At 40.2% G+C, this 22530-nt stretch overlaps 1 protein-coding gene across 3 annotated transcripts in view; it reads right to left on the minus strand.

The window, feature by feature from the left end:
- CCDC148 (coiled-coil domain containing 148) overlaps positions 1-22530 on the minus strand; it is a 101991-nt gene that overhangs the window by 70751 nt on the left and 8710 nt on the right. The window lies entirely within an intron of this gene.

The following is a 22530-nucleotide window of genomic DNA, read 5'->3' on the forward strand; positions in this document are numbered from 1 at the left end:
CAGTGGATCAAATAATGGTCTGGATGAGGGCTAATAAACTGATCCTTAATCCAGACCAAACAGATACACACCTGGTCAGGAGAGATATTGATGTAACTGCAATTAAGATGGTTTTGAATGAGGGAGCACGCCTCTTGAAAATCAGTTTGGGAGTGCTCCTGAATCTGGCTTTGCCTCTGGATGTCCAGAGAGTAGCTGTGGCCAAGGGTGTCTATGCAGCTTTGGCTGGTCGTTTACCAGCTATTCCCATTCCTGAGAAGATGGATCTAGCCAGAGTAACTCATGCATTCACTACACCCAGATTGTATTACCTACACCCAGCCTTTGAAGAGTCTTAGAATCATAGAATCATAGAGTTGGAAGAGACCACAAGGGCCATCCAGTCCAACCCCCTGCCAAACAGGAAACACCATCAAAGCATTCCTGACAGATGGCTGTCAAGCCTCCGCTTAAAGACCTCCAAAGAAGGAGACTCCATCACACTCCTTGGCAGCAAATTCCACTGTCAAACAGCCCCTACTGTTTGCATTTGTACAAAATGCAGCAGCAATGATGCTAGTAGGCATTTGACCATGGGAACATATCGGTCCTCTTCTGTAACAATTTGTTTGCAGATATAATTCTAAGTACTGAAGATTAACCTGTGAAGTCCTATAGGAATTGCATCAGGGCTACCTGGAGACAGTCTTCCTGTCTACCAGCCTTTTCACTCCCTGAGTTCTACCAGAGAACCCCATCACCAAGTCCTGCCCAGGGCTTAGTTCACAATTGGCTTGAACAAGAGAGAGGGCATCCTCAGATTGTGGAATACCTTATCCCTTGGGCCCCCTTTCTTACTCCCTCTCAACCCATTAGTTTAAAATTCCAGGATATGGCAAGCATGTAGAAGAGTCAGGCAAACCTTTGTTTTATGTGCCAAGTCCATTTCTATGATCTTTTGTTTTTAATTGTTGTAGCTACCCTCAAGCAATGCAAACATAATGGAATGGTGGGGTGTATATTCCCTAAAATAACCAATGAATTCACTTGTCTATGATTAACGGAAATCAGTGGGGCTTACTGCACTATAGGACTGTACTATAAATACCATACATTTTGGAATTGAAACTTAAAGAGTATGGTCACAATAAACCCCAAACATGTTTTTTGCAATTATCTAAATTGCTGGCTTTTATACATAATATTCTCCAATAACTACCTCTGACCACACCTACCTTAAAAAAAATCTCAAGTAGATGGTGCCAATGTAAAACAAAGAAAGTGACAACTCTCCCACATGCTACAAGTAAAACCCTTATTTGCTAACAGCAAGTCTGCCAACTCTCCTAAAAGGAACAAGATCATACCTCATCTGCATTTGCTAATATATTTAAATAAGCTTTATAGCAAATTCCTCATTGCCAAGGATAGAGACCGAACTAAAATTAATTAGCTGGATTTAGAAAAAAAATAAAAATCTTTGGTTAGGCTGGTTTAAAGCTGGCCAGATGGCAAACGGGAGCCATTATAATTCTGCAAGTTTAAAGGTTGAGCCAATGAAACAGATGTTCTTTGCTGCTCTATAGTGGGTCATCCTTTATATGCTAATAAGAATATTCAAATATAAAATCTGTGCAATAATTAAATCTTAACTCTACTCAAAACCAACTTTAAATCCCATTTGGATGGGAAAGAGCACAAAGCGACCTCAGAATTTCTTAGAAAGATTAGATGTGAAACGTGTCACACACTCGCATCTTTCTGCGGCTTTGCTAGTTGGCAAGCTCCTCACTGACAATGTAACAATGGATGGCTTGCTGTTGAGTTGCAGGAAGAGGAAATTCCAACAGGAAACCTTAAAGGAGTGCTCCCTCATGTGAATGTTGACCATATTCAGAGTAATTTAAAAAATACCTTGATTCTCACTAAGCATTGCACAAGTATTTTGTATAAAGAATGTGGGTTTAGCTTTCACAGAGAGCTGTGTCGGAGTAACCTCTATGCTTACAGCAGCATGGATAGCTGAGTGACAGGCCTGTGATTCAGCAATTCAGACAGCAAGAAAAGTGTTTCACATTCTTATTAAGTCATGTGACAAAACCAATGGGCAGTATGTAATAAAGTTGTTCCATTTGCAAAAGGACTTCTGGCTGGTGGCTGCACAACAGAACTTTCCCTCCCTTGCCTTCCCCAGCAAGGGAGTTCCCTCAAGGTGTTCTAGGGATTTTGCCAAGTCTCCCAAGGAGGGAGGGCATGGGGAAGCGCAAGAAAAGGGAAAGTAGGGGGAAGGTCTATGAGCACATGGACTTCTGTTTGTGCAATGGAACTATTCTGACTGAACCTGGTGAACAGTTTCATTGGTTTTTAAAATTAGAGTCCCTATTAACAGGGATTTTTTTCAGCTGAAACTCAACAGAACTTAGTTCTGGCATCTCTCAGAGGGGCACCATTACCATAAGAGAACAAGGGAGGTGTTCATGGTGAGCACCTCTTTTTCTAGATAAATAGCACTGCCTTTTAGGAACAAATTAGCATTACCATCAAGCCAGAACTACATGATATGAAGGAGATTCATGGATGCTACTAGAAACACTAGCCCCTGTCTACTTCCCTTCCCTTGTAACATCTAATACTGCAGAACACATGACATGACATCACCACTGAGAGTTCACCCATGAAAAGCAGCAAATACTGAGAAAGTTGAAAGAGAAACAAGCAGCGTAATGTCTCCATGTCGTGCATTTCGGACAGGACAGAGGAAGTAATACTACAGGGTGTCGTTTCTGGCAGAAGCCAACATAAACGGAAAATATTGTATGACTAAAACATGGTCTCTCACTGTGAGCTGCAATCATGATACAGTGCTGTAAGATAAATAAAGCTGTTAAAGAGGACCATCACTGAAATGCAGCCGGCAAACTTAATTTGGAATTTTGTAAGCATGTGCTTGTGATTCTCTCTGTTGTATATGTCTGTATAATTCTGGCTGAATTAAAGAATAAATATGCAATACAGTGGAACCTCGGTTTTTGAATGTAATCCGTTCCGGAAGACCATTTGACTTCCGAAATGTTTGAAAACCCGAGGCGCAAAGGGCGGTCTGCAAATTTACAGAGAAAATTGAGAAAAATACAGTGGTACCTCAGCGGAAATCATTCGACTTCTGAGGTGCGTTCCAAGATGGAAGCATTTACTTCCGGGTTTTTGGCATTCCAGTTCCGAAACGTTCATCAACGGAGATGTTCAAAAACCGAGGTACCACTGTATAGGAAATAGAATACTACAAGTGGGAATTGCAACATAAAGTGACAGTGTGGTGTGGTCCTGCTTATGATTCCAACTGCCAAACCATGCCTTCTATCAGGATATTTCTGTTTAGTTCCTTCAACCCAGTTTTGCCACATATTTCCCTGTTCCTCCTATAAGAGACACTCAACATTCTGGGACCAAGGAGCATGCGTAAAAGTAAAGGTAAAGGGACCCCTGACCATTAGGTCCAGTTGCGGACGACTCTGGGGTTGCAGCGCTCATCTCGCTTTATTGGCCGAGGGAGCCAGTGTACAGCTGGTCATGTGGCCAGCATGACTAAGCCACTTCTGGCGAACCAGAGCAATGCACGGAAACGCTGTTTACCTTCCTGCCGGAGCGGTACCTATTTATCTACTTGCACTTTGAAGTGCTTTCAAACTGCTAGGTGGGCAGGAGCTGAGAGTGAGAAATGGGAGCTCATCCCGTTGCGGGGATTCAAACTGCTGACCTTCTGATTGGCAAGCCCTAGGCTCTGTGGTTTAACCCACAGCACCACCCACATCCCTTTTAAGGAGCATACTTAGTTTGCACTTATCTATTTTTAGATTTTTGCCCTCATAGAACTCTTCGATTTTATCCACTTCTGAAAACCTTGGGTTTCCCCCAAGCATGCTGACACCTCCCTTTTGCTTCTCATTGGTCCCATTTTGGTTAAAAAGCCATCAAAACTCAGCATCTCCCTTTCCACTTACTGCACAAGGGCTGTCAACCTAGCACCCATGAAGGTCTTCATAGGTACACCTAGTGGCCCCAGACTCTGAGCTTTACTTAAAAAAAAAAGTCTGTAACTCTATAAAGGTAAAGGACCCCTGGATGGTTAAGTCCAGTCAAAGGTCCAGTGCAGCGATCATCTTGCTTTCAGGCCGAGGCAGCTGGTGTTTGTCAACAAACAACTTTCCGGGTCATGTGGCCAGCAGGACTAAAACACTTTGGGTGCCACACAAAACCAGAGCGCACGGAAACGCCATTTACCTTCCGGCCACAGCGGTACCCATTTATCTACTTACACTAGTGTGCTTTCGAACTGTGAGTTTGGCAGGAGCTGGGACCGAGCAAAAGGAGCTCACCCACTTGCAGGGATTTGAACCACTGACCTTCTGATCGGCAAGCCCAAGAGGCTCAGTAGTTTAGACCATGGTGCCACCCGCGTCCTGCATTACTCTATAAAGTTATTCTATGAAGCAAAATGTGCAGGTACTCTTCTAAGTAATTTATGTGAAATAAGCCAGTATGGTTGCATCTTCCTGTCTGTGTTTTTAGCCAATATGTGAAGTGAGAGCTATGACTGATGAGAGTTGTTTGGACATAAGGAAATGGGTCTCCCTCCCCTTTAATGCATTTTTCATGCTTCTGTCTTAAACAAGTTAAGGCTTTTCTCGCATTTTTATGGGGAAAGTTTCACCATGACTGCACTCTCTCTCATTTTGCAGTATCCCATACTCCACCAATGGCTGCCATTTTGTGTCATGTCACACTCCCAGCACTCCCTCAACATTCAAAAGGGCCCTCTGGCATATGTGATCTCTAGAGAGAAAAAAGTTTAATTGTTGGATTTTAATTAGAGCTATCATAATACATTTTGTATTTGAATGATCAGAGAAAACAATTTTGTTTCAAACTTTGGCTGCTGGCTTTGAATTTAGTTATTTCAACTCATGTGTGTACATGCAGCTTTAAACACCTTATGCACACATATTGGAACCCAGATTGGACCAGAGTTACCAGTCGTATGTACATCTGGGTATGCCAATCCTCATTTTACTTATTTGTTTGAGGAAACAGCAGAACAGAACTGGAGTACATACAGCAGATATGTTTGTAATAAATGTGGAACTGAGCAAATACTTTCAGGAATTCACCTAAAACATTTCCCTTCCACAAAACAGTTCTTGGTACTGGCAGTGAATGGGTTTCCCCCATAAACTTGTGACAGTAATAACGTCCATATGAATTTTAGTTTTTTTCCAATTAAGCAACTTTGAGTGGTTTATGGCAAAGGCAACCAAATAAAACAATAATTCACACAGTCTCTCAATATATAACATATAAACCCATTTTTAATAATAAGCCTCCTCACCCTCCACTATAACACGTATAATCTTAATTGTAATTACAGTCATATAAGCATGGGATCATGTTTATAAATTACTTCTGTGCTTTGGGAAATGTCACCTTTTATTTTGTAATTTATCTCAAAGCTTGAAGAGACCTTTCTACACATAATGCTTAACTTAATTGAGATGTTTAGAACATAAAGAATCTCTCTAATTTCTTATGCAAGAAACAGAGTTGCAGCACGTTTTACTTCTTTAGGTATTTTAAATCCATTGTAAAGAGTTAATTTATACCCAGTTCACCAACAGCACTGAATTCTCTGTTTTAGTCTCAACATGTTTGGTAAAGCTTTAAAGTACCCTTTGGTCCAGCATTAACATACTTTGTTCTTAAACTGTACTTATCTCTCTTCTTTGCAAGATATACTTGAAAGACCATTTTGCTCATAGTCCTGGTAATTTCTCCATTTATGGTACCAAATGTATTTTGCAATTTAATCCTTAAGCAATTCCTTGTAAAGCCCACACTGGCCACAACTTCATTGCAAAGAGTACTTCAGAGGAATTAACTTTTGGCCTGATACCATCTTAAGTAATGATGATTTCATTTAGAATTCACTAGCCTTAGCAAAGAGACTATAATCATTATCACCAGAGTTCCATCCCACAGAAAACTCAAAACTGAATGAAATTTCATACTTAGCTTCTTTGGTTAGGTTAATCAGTATTAGAATTAATGGCTCTGGTTTTGTATTTTTAATAGACTACTGAAAATCTCACTGCTATACAAAAATGGTAGAAACATAGGTCTGATAACAAAAACCTGATCCATTGTTATTATGATATAAATTTGTACGAAAAGTTGTTACCAATGTAATGACCAAGTTCAATACAATCTCTTCTGAAATGCCAAGAAGTTCTTGCCTACCAAATGTATTTGTTAGGCTACCTTTACATATTAAATCTATTGATATATTCTCATATCACTTTAGTTAGGTACCTTATAATACGCTACCCTGCTCATTTGCAATTAAGAGTGGTAAAAAGATGGATTTTCATTGTATGCTTAGCATGATTTAGAGGTGACTACAGTGCCTAGGAGAAGCTTTCAGATTCAAATCTAGTGCTGAAGGAGTTCTGAGCCAAATCCCTCTGACAGTTGTCATAGGGCAAATAGAGGTTAAGCAAGCTCTCCTCTGACGCCAAGTCCCTTCTCCCTTATAGACACTTAATTTATTATTATTATTATTATTATTATTATTATTATTATTATGGCTACATTTTACATTAAGTAAAAATGAATATAATTTTAAAATAACTTAACTTAAAAATGCATTAAAGCAGGATAACGTGGTTGCAAAATGTGTTACATCAGTCAAAACTACATACAAAAATGTGTTTATTAGTACAAATTTACCCCAAAATGCCTAAGAATTTTCTTGAGAATTTTTAAAAAAGAAAAATCTTTTTTTTTGTAGGAATGTGGAATTTAAGACTGGAAAAATGAGATGACGAGAGAACTGAAAAGAGAGATTCTTCCATCCCTAGAGTAGGCTCAGGATGCTGCGAGTACCACACAAATACTTGAACTGCTGGTGCAGTAGCTTATAAGGCTTGAACATAGGGTTTAAAAATAAAAACCCAGTTTTTAAAAGGAGCCTGTCCTATGAATAAGGCGCCCAGTTTCCTCACATTCTGTTGTCTTAAAAGCAACTGAGTTCATGCAATCCAGTTGGAACTGTGCAATTAAGCACTCGCAGGTCAGAAAATAAGCTAAATTTAAAAGACACCAACAATCCACATACACTTATATGTATAATATATGCATAGCGATGGCAATGTTGTAATTATTACTTTTCCCCTCGGAAATGACAGCCATAAAAGAGCAGGGCAGGACACTGCGCTGCACATTGTCACTCTTGCATAAATTACAGCAACCTCATAAGCATGGTGGGATATTAGACTGACATACTGTACTACACATGAGTAACTTCACATGCGTGACCAAGTCCAATTAGCTAAAAGAAGATCGCCTCTGCTGAAAAAGACAAGCTGAGCAGTGAGCAGGCTACTTCATAGCTTTTTTGTGGTTGTTGCAGTCTCTAAGCAATAAAACCCAACATTTAAAGAGTAAATAAGACTCATTCAAAGCTTTCTCCAGCTACATCTAATGGACGAAAAGGAAGCAAGACCACTTATACAGTACAGTGCCCTGGATCAGGAATGAAGTAGGCATAAATGTAACACTTCAGTTAGAGCATATGACCAATGTTGCTATAGAGTTAAAAAGTAGCTGCAGATGTTTGCCTCCCCGCGGATACTCAAAAACAGGTGAGGTAGGTGGAGGGAAGTAAGGGTGGGAAATGTGACTGCAAATGTGTAGAGATCCCATTCATTGCTCTCAGCTATGCTGTTGTTCTCTTTATGCTTGGAAACAAGAGGTTTTTACCTCATATGAAAGCTGCGACCTTAATAAGGGACCTTGGAAGTGAGTCATGTCTTTCCATCAGGCGAATTTGCAGCAATAGGCACTGGAAAGGACACAGAATAAGGGATAAAGTTGGTTTTACTTCCCATTCAGAGATTAAAACCTCCCAATGAAAAGACAGGGTTTTACACAGGTGAAAGGATGGAGGTGAAAATGGAGGATGCAGGAGAAGGAAGGGGAGATACCTATTGATTGTTTTACTGTGGAATCACCATCTCTGCAAACAGAAACAGCTGCTGCTTTCCTTTCGAAGGAAAAGTAGCAGTACTTAAAGTATGCTTTTTAAAAAGGGTACTCAATGCGCTTTTTAGCTTGACACATAGTAGACTGGCAATTGTGTGAGAAATAATTCTCCCCCTTTGTCTTAATCAGGGATGTTATCTCAACAAAAGTTTCTGTGCAGGTGTGGGTGGGTGCCTATGCATACGCACACACAATATTTAGATTCAGTATAAACTGTAATATTGACCTAACCTTGAATCTCCAGGGAAAAAGCCGAACTACATAGTCAGCAAAGCGTAGCATGCAGCTCTTACTGAACTATACCACTTCAGATTCACAGCCGAACACTTCACTTCTGTTTTAATATGATGGGTTTCGTTGCTATATTTGGATTGCTCTAGTGCTATCCTAAGACATTCTGAGAACAGAAACACTGAAAAGGTGGGATGGAAATTCATAAATAAAGAGCACAAAATTCTGCACATATTGTATGTGGGAGAAGGTTTCAAGCCAGGGAGAGGCTTTTTAAAAAGTATATACAGTGGAGCCTTGGTTTAAGAACAGCTTAGTTTATGAACAACTTGGATTAAGAACGCTGCAAACCCGGAAGTAGGTGTTTTGGTTTGTGAACTTTGCCTTGGAATAAGAACATGTTTCGCTTCCTGTTGAGTGTGTTCCATTTGTAAATTGAGTCCCCCGCTGCTATGGGAAAGTACGCCTTGGTTTAAGAAAGCTTTGGTTTAAAAACAGACTTCCGGAATGGATTAAGTTGATAAAGCAAGGTACCACTGTATACACAACTCTCCCCCCTCACCTGATGTGTGGGGTGTTACAGCCCAGCAAGATTTGTATTATGTGATTCTGCTGGCTGTTTAGCCATGCTGTTTTCTGAATCACGATTTGCTTACAATTTGCCACTATCATACAATTATTTGGAGGGTGGGGCGTGGTCCGGCAGTATCATCATAAGCAATTCTCTTAGTGAGTGATGAATAGATCTGCATATTGCAAATATATCTCTACTTCAAAATGTCAAAACACTTTTAATATACCGGTACTTTTATTCATTTAATCCCAGGCTTCCTTTTTACAAGTTCCAGGGGGAATAGACATTTTAGCTTGCTGGAAGAAAGAAAAAAGTATAAGCATGTCTCATGGCACTTTAAAGACTAATATAGTGTGCCATCAGCTTTCATGGGTCAGAGCTTATACTACAATATTGACACTCAATCCATATTTCAGGGCAGTGAAAAGTTTCAAGGGGCAGCACTTCCTGGGTGTGTAATATTTCTTTTTTTTAATTTACAAGCAGAGCATAGTAGAAACAAATATATACTCCTACAACAGATCACATATTCACTACCTCTGAATCAGAGTGCCAGAAACAGCTCCAATGCTTAACAGTATCCAACCTAGGGTGACTCACATCTCCAGACTCCGTCCCTCAATTTCATTTCCCCTAAAGTCAAATTTGGCTATAAACTGTTTCTCTGTGTCCCCCACCTGCAGCTCTGGTGGCCATCACATTCAAAAGGCTAGAAACAAAAAAGAAACATTGAGGTTCTTTTGTCAAATCCCTAATCCCCACCAGACAATATTTTAGCAAAACCAAAGTGACAGACTCATTCATCATAATCAGAGATGGGCTGAGCTCAAAACAAGTTATCTGTTAAGTCTTTTAAGAGCTGAAAAACACTTAGTTGTTTTTGCTTGTCAGAACAAACCTGAGGAGGGGGCAAAATGGTTGTAAATGCAGCTTAGCATGCCAATTGTCTTCGGCAATTTTGGAATTATTGTTTAAGATTAAGGTATACTGGCACCCCAGCCCTATCACTTCCTTTCCTACAGCTGCAAAACTGATGCTGTGTCACATCTTTTAGCTAAATGCAACATTAAAACTTCACTAAAGTATTAAAGCATTACATGATTCTCCAAAAAAGTGTTAGCAAATAGTTTGTCCTTGACTAAGCTCCTAATTAATCTTCAATAATGAGAAAGTGTAACATAACAAATGGTGAACAAAGCTAAATCAATTTGATTTCTATTTTCAGGTTGATACACATCTAAAAAAAGAATACTGTGATTGTGTTCAGAGTCTCAACTTGAAGGCTTTATTTCAAACTCAAGGGGTGGAAGCAACTTATAAGAAAAATGTCACCCATTTAGATAACGAGCCTCCCTGTACCCCAGCATAAGTGAACTTGTGGTCCAAGGGGCTGATCCAGCTAACCCAGGCTTTTTAAAAGGCTCACCAGCAACTAAACCAGGGGTCAGCAACCTTTTTCAGCTATGGGCTGGTCCACCGTCCCTCAGACCATGTGGTGGGCCAGACTATATTTTAGGGGGGTAAATGAACGAATTCCTATGCCCCACAAATAACCCAGAAATGCATTTTAAATAAAAGGACACATTCTACTCATGTAAAAACACGCTGATTCCCGGACCGTCTGCAGGCCAGACTGAGAAGGCGATTGGGCCACATCCGGCCCACGGGTCTTAGGTTGCCAACCCCTGCCCTAAACCAATTTACTAGTGCCAGCACAGAGCAGATCAGAGCATTCAGGAAACAGCAAGAAGCACTCCAAGCTGCTCTGATGGTCCCTCAAGTGCTAGCAAAAGCCAAATATGTAGGAAGCATGACAGACTTGAATGGTCCTTCCTGCTTCCTGAGAATACCCATTTCCTGAGTTGAGAGGTTTAAACCTCTCTCTATCCAGCCCAATGCCATGATGGGAAGCATACCCAGCACCCAACTCCTGCTTTTCTAGTGATCCACAAATCAGCAAAGAAGTGGGAGAAGCTTTTGACTGTCATGTGGTGTGTGTGTGTGTGTGTGTGTGTGTGTGTGTGTGCTGAAATGCATCCCTTAGAGGGTAACGAAGCATTCGGACCAATGTACATTAGCTGCTCCTGCTGCAACCCAACGCAGAATCTAGAATTTGAATGCACATCTGAAAAGAGTCCAACTTCCACATTCTGACATGTTTAGAGGAGGGCGTGTTCTGAAGAACTTGAGAGAGTAAAATATGATTACCAGATTATTATTTTTCAATGAATCCGGGGACACTTCTTTTCTTTTCTTTTCTGAATTTCATGCTTTATTATCCATAATTAAAGGAGGCACAAGGAGTTCACAATCCACATTAAGCCGAGCTATGGACAGGCCCTTAGAAGTTTTGCCCTGGTGTAATATTGTATTCCTATCATTTAGAAGCACCACTTCCACCCAGGGGCGAAAGTAGACTTTCACCTGGGTCAAAGACCCAGTTTGGCACACACATTTGTGTACATACACACATAGGCAGGGGGCCTGTTCCCCCCCCCCAGCTTCATCTGGGGCAAAAAAAAAACCAGCTAGCCCTTCTCCCCCAGTAGTTATGGCGCTGCTTCCACCAACACAATTTCAGCTTGAGTTGGCTTTTGTAGACCTGCTGGCTAGCTGTGAAATTCTGCTGATTTGACATATAAAAGTATACTATATTTTTATTGCTAAAATCCAAATTCATGGTTCAGATGATGTCTGAGGCAGAAGATCCGGTGCAGACTGAGACTCCTCTGGTTCTGAGTCCGAGCCCAAGTCCCAGGCCATCACACTGGGTGACCTTGGGCAAGTCACACTTCTTTGAAGTCTCTCAGCCCCACTCACCTCACAGAGTGTTTGTTGTGGGGGTAGGAAGGGAAAGGAGAATATTAGCCGCTTTGAGACTCCTTCGGGTAGTGATAAAGTGGGATATCAAATCCAAACTCTTCTTCTTCTTCTCTAGCTGGGAGAGCGGGGAAAACGGCACACGCATTGCACGCGAGCAGCACAGCAAGTGTCACCCTCGTCAGAGTGGCTCCCAGAGTGTGCTGCACCCACCTTGCTCCACCTCTGCTGCCGCTGCCACGTTTCCCATGGACATTTAATGAAATCTGGGGATGGAATTTGTCTGCGGACAGAGTTGCAAATCTGGGGGCTGTCCCCAGGAAACGGGGACGTCTGGTAACCCTAGAGTAAAATAGTAAAGGGACAGCTAAAATGATTTGGGATTAACTACTCACTTTCCTCTTAACTAATCACTCTGCTAATAATTATTTATACACCTGACACTGCCTCTTTTAGGCCTTTGGAGTATAAGAATTCTTTCTGGGTACTTAAAGCTGAGGGAGAAAAAGAATCTAGGCAATTGATAGCCACCTGGGAAGGACAGATTACAAATACAAAGGATAAAAATAAAACCAGACACTGAACAGGAGAGGAGAACACAGAAACGTACGTGCTGCCAAATTAACCATATTGATTCTCATTGTGACCATGTTTTTTCTAGGGACAGTAAGAATATTGCTACCTCACAGCTGAATTTATTTAGGGCTTGTTATTATTTTATTTTCATCTATTTAATATATGTTTATCCTGCCTTTCTACTGTATGTGTACAATGTGGCTTACAGCAGAGAAACTTTAGAAACAAAACATTAAAATAATTATAGATTTTAAAAACAAAAACAAACCTTTAAGTAGCCACAGTTATTTAAAAAGTCATGAAACTAGCAGATGGTGATAACATCATAGGGAAGCTCAGAAAAATAAAATAGTATTTGCCTGGATAAAAAAGTAGGAAGGTCTGTGAGTATCTCTAGGGAAGGCGTTCCAGAAAAAGCATGCTGTTGCCAGCCCAGCTCTGCATGTGGAGGCAGGTGAAAAAACTTCCGAAGAATACATAAGTGACCAGCCAGGTTCACCTGGAAGAAGATATCCTGGTCCCAGGCCATTTAGAACTTTATAGGGGAAGAAACTGCAACACTTGGAAACAAATTGGAAGCCAATGTAAATCCTTAAGTGTGCACTGCAGTGCCTCCCTGCTGATAAACTAGTCACCATGTCCCATGTCGCTCGAAGTTTCCAAACCTTTTCCAGAGACAGTCCCACATATAATGAATTCATGATTACTGTAACCAGCACATGGATAGTAATGATGAAGTCATCCTTTTCTAAGAAAGGGCAGAGCTCCTGTACCAGGCAAAATTAGTAAGAAGGCACTTTTTGCAACAGGTGCCCCTCAGGCAACCATTATAAAGGCTGAACCTAAAAGTACCTTGAGCACATTGCACCCATAGCATTCTTGAATTAATCTCAGCACCAAGTCTGTCTGTGTGTAATAATGTTTTTGTCTGAGTTGGCATGTGTCCTCATCTTTTTTTATATAGACATTTCCTGCTGGTTATACAAGTGCAAACTTGTACATGTTTTACAGGCTTTCTGAAAGTGTGTGCTCTTGCTGCTAAAACTATGCTAAAATTCCATTGCTATTTTTCATTCTTTAGTCTTTCCAATTCAATCCTAATCATAGATTATCAGAAAGATGACCCCCTGATTTCAACAGGTCATACTAAGAAGTAGGCCTTAAATGGGTCTTCAGGTGAGGCCATGACACATTTATGGTGGCTACGTTTTTAAAAGGTGTGGTTTGTTTGTTTTTAATAGCTGGAATCAACAATACTATTTGGGAGTATATTCTCATGATATATGGAGAATACACATAAAGATGCAAAAGGCACATATAACTCAAATATGCAATGAACTGTTTACTTTCAAACTATGGGTGGAATTTAACATGACACTATTCTGAATGCTCCATTTGTGCAAGCCTAACAGCTTGCTAGACAGAATGACCCCCGCCTCTGCCGCCTTCTGCGTCCTGTTCTGCAGGTCCTCCAAACTCTACCTGTTGGATTAAATGACCCTTGGAGTCCCTTCCAACTCTACAGTTCTGATTCTATTATTCAAATCTGAGCCAATTTTTTTTTGAGGGGGGGAGGGTTGTATGTGGAAAACTCTGTTGTGCAATAGAATGAATAGGTTGAATTTTGCCCTATACTTTTGGCCAATATTGAGTTCTTTGGACTAAACCAAGTATAAATGAATTAATTCATATCTGTAATCTAATCTGAAGTAAGAACTGCTAAAGTGTTTTACTATTTTCAGTCTAAAACTTACTAGACCAACTTGCTGGGAGGTGGTGGAAGAAGAGATAAGGAAAAGCAAAAACAGTAGCAGCACAGCTCTTGATCAAAACTTAAGCACAGCCTTTAACCTTCAGCTCCTTTTGGTTCCAAATGCACTAAAGGCAGAAGGCTGAACTGGGCTAAACTGGATGGATTCCTTATAGGATTTTTAAATTATGCAACACACTTTGCCTGTGAGCATGATCAAGATCTGAAATAAAAAAGGAATCTTTCACATTAGCTTGTGGGGGTGAGGACGGGATCAGATTACCCAGTTTCAATCACTGTATGCCAGATTTCCATGGCAATACATTAAAGTAAAGAGTGACCTCACTGCAAGTTGTCTCTATGACTGAATAATATGCCATTCTAAAATATCACCTTAGGGCTAAACAGGAATTATACTGGGGTTGGGAATAGAAGGCAAGTAGTTTTTAATATCCTTTAATATAATGTTTAAATTGATAGCTTATTATACTTAACAGAAAATGAAAAGAGTGTATAATATTAAAAGTGTAATTTGTAAAGGAGGGGTGATACTAATCCTAATATCACATTTATTTAATACTGTGCATCTGTTAAAGTTGCAAGCCACTGCTACTATGAATCTGATCTACGTAGCATTGTATGCCCATTATTAGACCACTTGATCAACTACTTAGTAGGTCAACCCCACATCTTCACCCTATTGTTTACTCACAGGCATTTGATGTTGCATGGTGAGCTGTAACTTTTTCATAGAACCTGAGTAAAAGTCAGATCCAGTAGATTAAAATTAATTCTCTTGAATTTGCATGATTCTACATGCCCCCCCATAATAACAATATCAAAATAAAGCTTACATTGGCAGAGTGTGCAATACAAATCAAAGATCCCATGCATGCAAACACCACAAAAACATTTATCCAAGGCATGAATCCTCATGGACACAGGATGGCCATAAAAAGGATAACAAAACTACCAACAAATTGCAGAGCATCTATGTGGACAAAGAGGTGAACCGTGACGTGATCGGGATGTGAGAATCCACAGCAAAAATTATGACAATTCATACAAATCTGTGTTTTTGTACACTGGCAGGGCTAAAAACACCAGATCTGGAATTTTGACAGTCAAGTCAATGGAGACAGATGTGATCTGTGATTTGATGGTGTGTGTGGGAAAATGAAGAAATTTCCAGAGGATATGTTTTACTGGATCCAAGATGTGTGTGTACATGCAACCCTCCCCTCTCTTTCAGACACCCCATTCTTCCTGTCACAAACCACTTCATTTTTCTCCCCCCTCCACTCTCTCCACTTCAGAGAATCTCTCTTCTCACTTTCTCTTTCACCTCTACATGATTTACAAGGCTCAGAGTGGCAGCTCAGTTGGGTATTGATCATGCCTTGGGAATCACATAGATCTGAAGGGGGTAATAGGCAGATGCTCTTTTAACTCCAAAAGGGGAGATGGTTCTCACTCTCATCACCACATGAGAAAGGAAGTAGTGTGTGGTGGTTGGACCTCATGAAGATAAGTGATCAAGGATGCCAAGAAGAAACCAAGAAGCACCACACCAGCAACCCCAGGGAGATACCATCAGGACCATACACCACTCAACAAGCATCATCTTAACTGGCTACAAATAGACGTCTGGGCCCAATTCAATGTAAGGTTTTCAACCATTAGACTTAATGGAGTAGATCTCACTGTCTTAGGAAACATCTCTTCCCATTTGAGTTTGTATCCTATTGGGGTCAGCTGGAGAGACTATGCTGTAAATCCCCATACCAAATGACGGAAAACTATGATTAGACATAGCACATAAGAACAGGAACATAAGCACTGCTTCATGGTTACATACATTCATCAGTCTTCACCATCTGCAGACCACTGCATGGTCTCTCATTTCATTTAAGCAGAAAACCATTATTAAATCCCTGAATATGAGGCTGTGTCAAAAAGCTCTATTTTCTTTTGAATTTTTTTTTAAGTGGTAGCATTTGCTTAGGTTCTTACTAAATATAGGTTTATGCTAGCTATTAAAATAGAGTATAACTTTGCTATGTAATTAAATGGCAACATGATTATGCTTATTTTTAATCCTTCAAAGACTAAATTTCATATTAGTTGGTCATCTATACAAAATTCAAAAGAAACAAAGCCCACTAGTGTTCTTACTAGTTTAGATGATTATTTAAAAGATCTGTTGCTTAACATTTCTGCATTACACTTAAGACATCCTGTGTTGTCTGTTCCTTTTGTTCTGGTTTAAGGGTCTGTTAATTGGTCTACCCATTCAAAAGAATGGAAATGTAAATATATAGATGCAATGCTCTTGCTATGTTAATTTAAGAGATAATAGTACTGTAACACACAGGATGCTGTGAGCAAGGACTAAAGCAAGATATCACTCATCAGCTGCAAAAACGTGAACCACCTACACGAAGCCAGCTTTAGGTGCAGAACCATTATACAGTGGTACCTCGGGTTACAAACACTTTGGGTTACAAACGCTTTGGGTTACAAACTCTGCTAACCGGGAAATAGTTGCTACTGGTTGCAAACTTTGCCCCAGGAGGAGAACGGAAATCGTGTGCCGGCTGCAGGAGGCCCCATTAGCAAAAGGGTGCCTCTGGTTAAGAACTGATTCAGGTTAAGAACAGACCTCCGGAACGAATTAAGTTCATAACCCGAGGTACCACTGTACACTTCTGCTGAAGCTCAGATACATACTCCAGTATCTAAACTTTTATCATAGAAGTCCTTGTGGAGGATAAGGCTTTCCCATGGCCACTAGTCATATTCATAACTGCAAGATTATCTCCAGGAGCAGAAGCAGTTGCTGGAGACCATTGTGTGGGAATAGGTTATTACACTCATATTCTGCTTGTGGGTTTACCATAGGCTTCAGCTTGTCCACTGTGCAAACAGAATGCTGGACTAGATTGGCCTTTGGACTGATCTAACAGAGATATTTTTAGGCTCTTATGTCCTGAATCTAGACACTGCATCTGACATTTATAGCCTTCAAATATCGGAAGCTGCCCTTTGGTCTCTACTCATCTGTTTACTTTTGAATTCAATAGAATCTAACACAATGTGGAATTATGACATCCAGTCAGCATTTAAATCCAACCAACTTAATATTTATCGAATTCTTTTTGACAGTATGAATAAGAATTAGTTCATCTCTTTTAAGAAATAATAGCACATTATTATGAAATTGGGGGTTCTCACAAGGTTTCTCCAGCAAATCTCCATATGGTTCCTTTAGCAAAAAGGAGCATTTTTAAAATAAGTAACTTTTGGTGCAATGAACTTTGAAACACACCCACCCACCAAAATAAAAAGTCTAAATGTCCATTAATAAGAGGAAAGGTTTGAAAGGGAGTGTGTGAAAGCAGGAACTGAAGTCACCCATGTCTGCCAAGCTAACTTGAATCAAGCAATTCAGCTGGGGTTTTGTCTTTTTTACAAAACCCCTATACAAACCATTTCTGCTGACCAAATGCATGCATTTCAGAGTTAGACAGTAGCAGACAATAAGCTTGTCCTTTTCAAAGGGCTTAATTCAGAAAAAGAGAGGAGAAGGATTTTAAATTTCAGGCTGCAATACAGTGCACCCTTACTTGGGAGCAACCCCCACTGAACATAGGACTAGAATGCCTTTTCTTTGGTATTATATATGTATCATCAAAGAGGAAGAGGCAATCAATAAACAACCCCAGGGCTGCAAGCCGGGTGCTTGACCCTTGCTCTTAATCAGATGGACCAACCATGAAGTCAACCTTCAGGGAATTGATCACACCTCGTAACATACTCCCAAAATAGAGTATAAGTTCCCAACTATCAGTTGCTGGAGCAACACAATAAGCTTTCTCTACTTCTTTGGCCAAGGGACAGTATAGTTACCCTCCTATGCACTTTGTGAAGTGTGATTGAAATCTGTGCCAAAACTCTGACCACCAATCATATATTGTGTCCTGTCGGATGCTTGTTTTTGCAGTTCCAGACAGGCAGGGGCAGGAATGACATCCTGCCGTACAAGAAGTGTGCTGAAACTCTGTAAGCTTGCCATAATGTAATTTGGTGCCTTTCATTCAGTTTGGGGTGGGAGTGTGGGGTCACAACAGACGTAGTCTTGGTGCAAAGGAGAAGCTCAACAGCAATACTCATCAAGTAAAGATACATGGCTTTTTGCCAAGATCTTGAATTTTTACAGTGGTAATTTTCACAGCTTTCTCCACCAATAGAATTCAGTTTGGCCAACCTTTTAGCTCCACTTCCTAGTCAGAAAGCAAAAGCACTGATCCCAGTGACCCTATAATGCTGATCACCCACATGTGGATCTTTCTCACACTCTTTACACCACTGAAATTTTAACTGCCTTTTCAAAAGAAAGCAAACCAAGTTTTGGCTTGTTTTTCCCCAATATATGTAACCTGACCTTCAGCTGACTGATTCAAAACATAACTTCCCTTGTTCCCTATTGCAGAGAGGAGACACTTTCCAATAATGGTAGGGTGAACAACTATCACTCTTCTGCATTGGCATCCATCAGATAAAATGATTAAATCTACATCAGTCACTAAATGTAAAAGAAATAAAGTCACTGTAACAGAAGCCTGCTGTAAAAGTGCAATGCTTCTTGCATGACAAAAGAGTCCCTTGACTGTGCCTCAGAATTTGTTTTTGATAAATGGAAAGCAATGCCAAGATGTTTATCTAGCAGCAGCAAGACTATTACCCAGTGCCAATATTATATTCTGCTAAACTCATCTGTTAAATTCTATTATCTGTTACAGACTCTCATTTTGGCCCTAAGTGCTTTGGCTAAGATTCTAAGCATACTTGTATGGAAATAAATTCCATCTAAGTCAGTAGGACCAACATCTATGCAGCCAGCAGTAGAAACAGGTTTTCCCATAGTGATCTCCTGTAGATCCATAATCTCCTGTGCAGCCAAAACCAATACACAGAGAAAGATAAGGGGGTCTTCTCCCTTTTTTTAAATCTTGCTGCGATAGTGGTGGTGCATCGCCAAACACATACACCATACACTCCATAGTCTGACAGGTGATTTTTGCGTACATCTTGGGTCTGTGTCCCTAGCAAGAGCTGGTTTCACCAACCCTGATGTACAGACGCCACTCCACTGTGATAAACTCTGGGGTTTTGACAAGTAAAAAATATTAATAATTCAATTCTTCCTAAAACTCAGTGGAGCAGAACCAGGTGCATCTGCCCACATTTACTTTATGCAAGATTGGCAGCCATTATAGAATAGTTGGAAGATGCACATTTTACATAGGCTACATATAGCCAAGCATATAAATGAGTGCATACATACAGGATGTTTTTATCCTGTGATTGTTATGAAAATACTTTACTAGACTGAGCAGTGGAGCAGGAAGGAAGTAGTTTTGTATTTTTGTTAAATATATAGAGAAGCAAAGAAGCACACTGGATGTTGCATTATTTTCAGGGAGATACGGGTGAAGTCTAAATCAGGAAGAGCGATTTGGGGGAAACTGATCCAAACGTTCAGCCTACTATTCAGAGACATCATTCTGCAGAGAGGAAAAAGAATTACAACCATTTTGCCATTCAGTGCAGTAAAGCCAGTGCCTTCAATATTAAGAGAGCGAGCAGCATAGTTCCATTATGAAACACAAAGAAGACATGAATCTAAATTAACACAAAATACTACTGAAGCATCTATGCAATACATTGCTAGGAAACAGTTTTATCTAGACACAGGATTATTTATATATATTTGTGTCATAGTCACAATATTATATTTCATATCATTTATTTTTCCGTACATTTAGTACTAAAGGCCTTCCCCAATATATTATTTCTTCAGCACAAATATGCCTGTACTGTATAGGAAGAAGAGGGAGAGATGAGCCGAGGATACATTTAGGAGATGTTAAGATGGAGAAGAGAAAATTAAAAGAGCATAATTGGGAATAGGAACATTATCACACAGAGCCCTTCAGAACAAGACTACCTTGATTCTGCAGTGGCGCTTAATTAGCAACAGTTTGCAACTAGAGGGAAATTAGTACTCGGCATAGTTTAACTCAGTCCTGATTGTGCAAATAGTAGATATTTTGGAAGCTCAAGTGGTTTACTTTTCAAAAGAGGTTCTTCTATAGTGCTGCATTTCATTGGAGGCAGGCAGAGGTGCTCTCCCTGTCTTGTTGCAACAGTGAAGCCCACTTTATGGCTCTGTTCAGGGCCAAAGTAGAAGATACAATTAATGTGTGAATGCATTTCATACATGTTTTAAACAAATAATAGCAGCGTGAGGGGGGCAGGGGGCAAACCTAATTAGGATTGGGAATGGGGCATGTGAAAAGGGGTGGAGGTGAGGGCTAAACATTTTCCCTGCACCATGGTCCCAATTTCCAAGCTGCTATTTGTCACAAGAGGAAAGCTAACATTGTCACCAATGCCAGCTTCATCCCCAAGGCAAATAGTTGTTTGAGGGGCAATTTTTTCATCAGGACCATGATGTGGGAGAAATAGCTAACCCTGCCCCATGTACCAATGTTCTAATCAGTTTCCTACTGTGCTGCTATTTTATTCTTTTTTTTTTTAGAAACAGATTTGTGGAGAACATCTACACGTCATCTAGTTTGGTCTTTAGACAATCCATGAAACTGTGATTTGGAAGATCAGAATGACTTGTGGGCTTTTGCACTCTCATCTCCCTTCTTGGATGCAGCAGCACTAGTTTGCATTGTTCCAATTCTGGTTTGGACAGAAAGTACTAACCATAATTTTGGGTGCCATAACAAACTGTAACACAAAATAGCAAACTATAAGTGTAACTCTATGCAAGAAACACTCATTTCCAATGATCCAAACTATAGGAGCTGGTGCTTTAGTTACTGGTTCTTTTTTCCTTTTACTGATAAATACCACTACTTCACTCTTTTTTAAAGGGGAGCGGGATTGGGGTAGGAACCAACTAAGGGATCATTCAGCACTAATGCTACGCCATGTCTAAACAAACCAATTAGTGGCAGAAGTCCACAAGAAAGCAGCTTTGCAGGGAAACTTTGCTGAAAAGGACTTCCTCATAAGTAAACATTATAGAAGGCTCTGTAGTCATATAACAAACATTATTGCTTCGTGGACTCATAATTTTAATTCTACTTCTGGCTGATTACAGAAAAACACTGTCTCAGCAGTGCTAAAATGTCCTAGTGTAAAAACAACCACTGATTTCAAATGTTTTGTGGTTGACGTGAAAAAGCAGATCAGGCTCTATTGGTAGTCTATTGGTAGTAATCTGCGTGATTACTGACTCCAAGTTGTTTAGCAACAAAATAAATTATTTACACATAGACAATTATTCTGTTGAAATGAAGAAAAAAAACAGTAGTGGTGCCTGGGTGCAGGGGTGGGTAACCAAGAGTGGATTTTTATATGGAAGAAATGTGAGCCCAGTTCAATTCTGGCACTCAGACTTATTTAGCTCAGATTTCTTTAATTCTAAGGGGATATTTTGCACCTGGTTCTGGTCAGTGGATCTTGGGGTCCTGGTTAAAAAAGCAAAGCAAACCTCAAGTCTGCCAAACCCTGAACAAGAGGAAACAAATAAAGTTCTTTCTGTATGCATGGTGTATACAGATTTGTATCTCCAAGGCATGCAGGATCCCCAGATTTTCAGCTCCTTTCTTATATGGCTCATCTCCTTAGTATTCTATTAATATTCTCAGTGTACCTTGGAGGCACAGCATTAACAGGCAGGTAGGCTGCTTGGTAGGCACATTAATTGCCATCAGAAAGGGTTGCTGTGGACTGTGATTGTTATAATGCTTATCTCCTGCTGCTGATTGAAGCTGGCAATAATGTTAAGTAGGAATTACTTTTCTTGGATCTGAGATGAGAATTGAGAGTTTGATTCCTGCCACCTCCATAAATACACCCACCTTTGGGTGCAGCTGGAACCCTGCATTGTGAAACTGTTGATCTTTAAACTAAAATATGCAACATCACTAAAAACAACCTCTTTAGTACCGAACGATTGGCAGGCAGCCAAAATAACTTCAAGTTAAAAAAAACTAGATCCAGGAAATTATAGACCTGTCAGCCTAAATTCTGTTTCATCGGAGTTGATGAAAAGCATTATTAAGACTAGAAGTGGAATACATATCTCCTCAAAAATAAATCCCATTGAATTCCATGGAATTTACTAGCAGAAAAGGGAGTGCTGGAGCCTATCTAAAACAAACTGGGGGGGGGGGGCTCTTATCTTATTCCAAGCAATCACTGCAAGACAGGAAGGATAGTAGATAGTTGAGGCAGCCCCAACTTGAGCAATATATCATGTGCAGTTTCCTGTGGGTTCCAGGGGTGGGGTACTAAGACTTCCATACCCCAATAGGTTCAGCTCTCAGGTGAACACTTGGCAGAGGCAAGTTTGTTCACGAATAGCTTCCCTTTTATTAGAAGTTAAAACACACAAAACAAAGACATCTTGCAGCAAGGCAGA

The sequence above is a fragment of the Lacerta agilis genome, chromosome 1 (assembly GCF_009819535.1).
Source record: "Lacerta agilis isolate rLacAgi1 chromosome 1, rLacAgi1.pri, whole genome shotgun sequence".
Classification (NCBI taxonomy): domain Eukaryota; kingdom Metazoa; phylum Chordata; class Lepidosauria; order Squamata; family Lacertidae; genus Lacerta; species Lacerta agilis.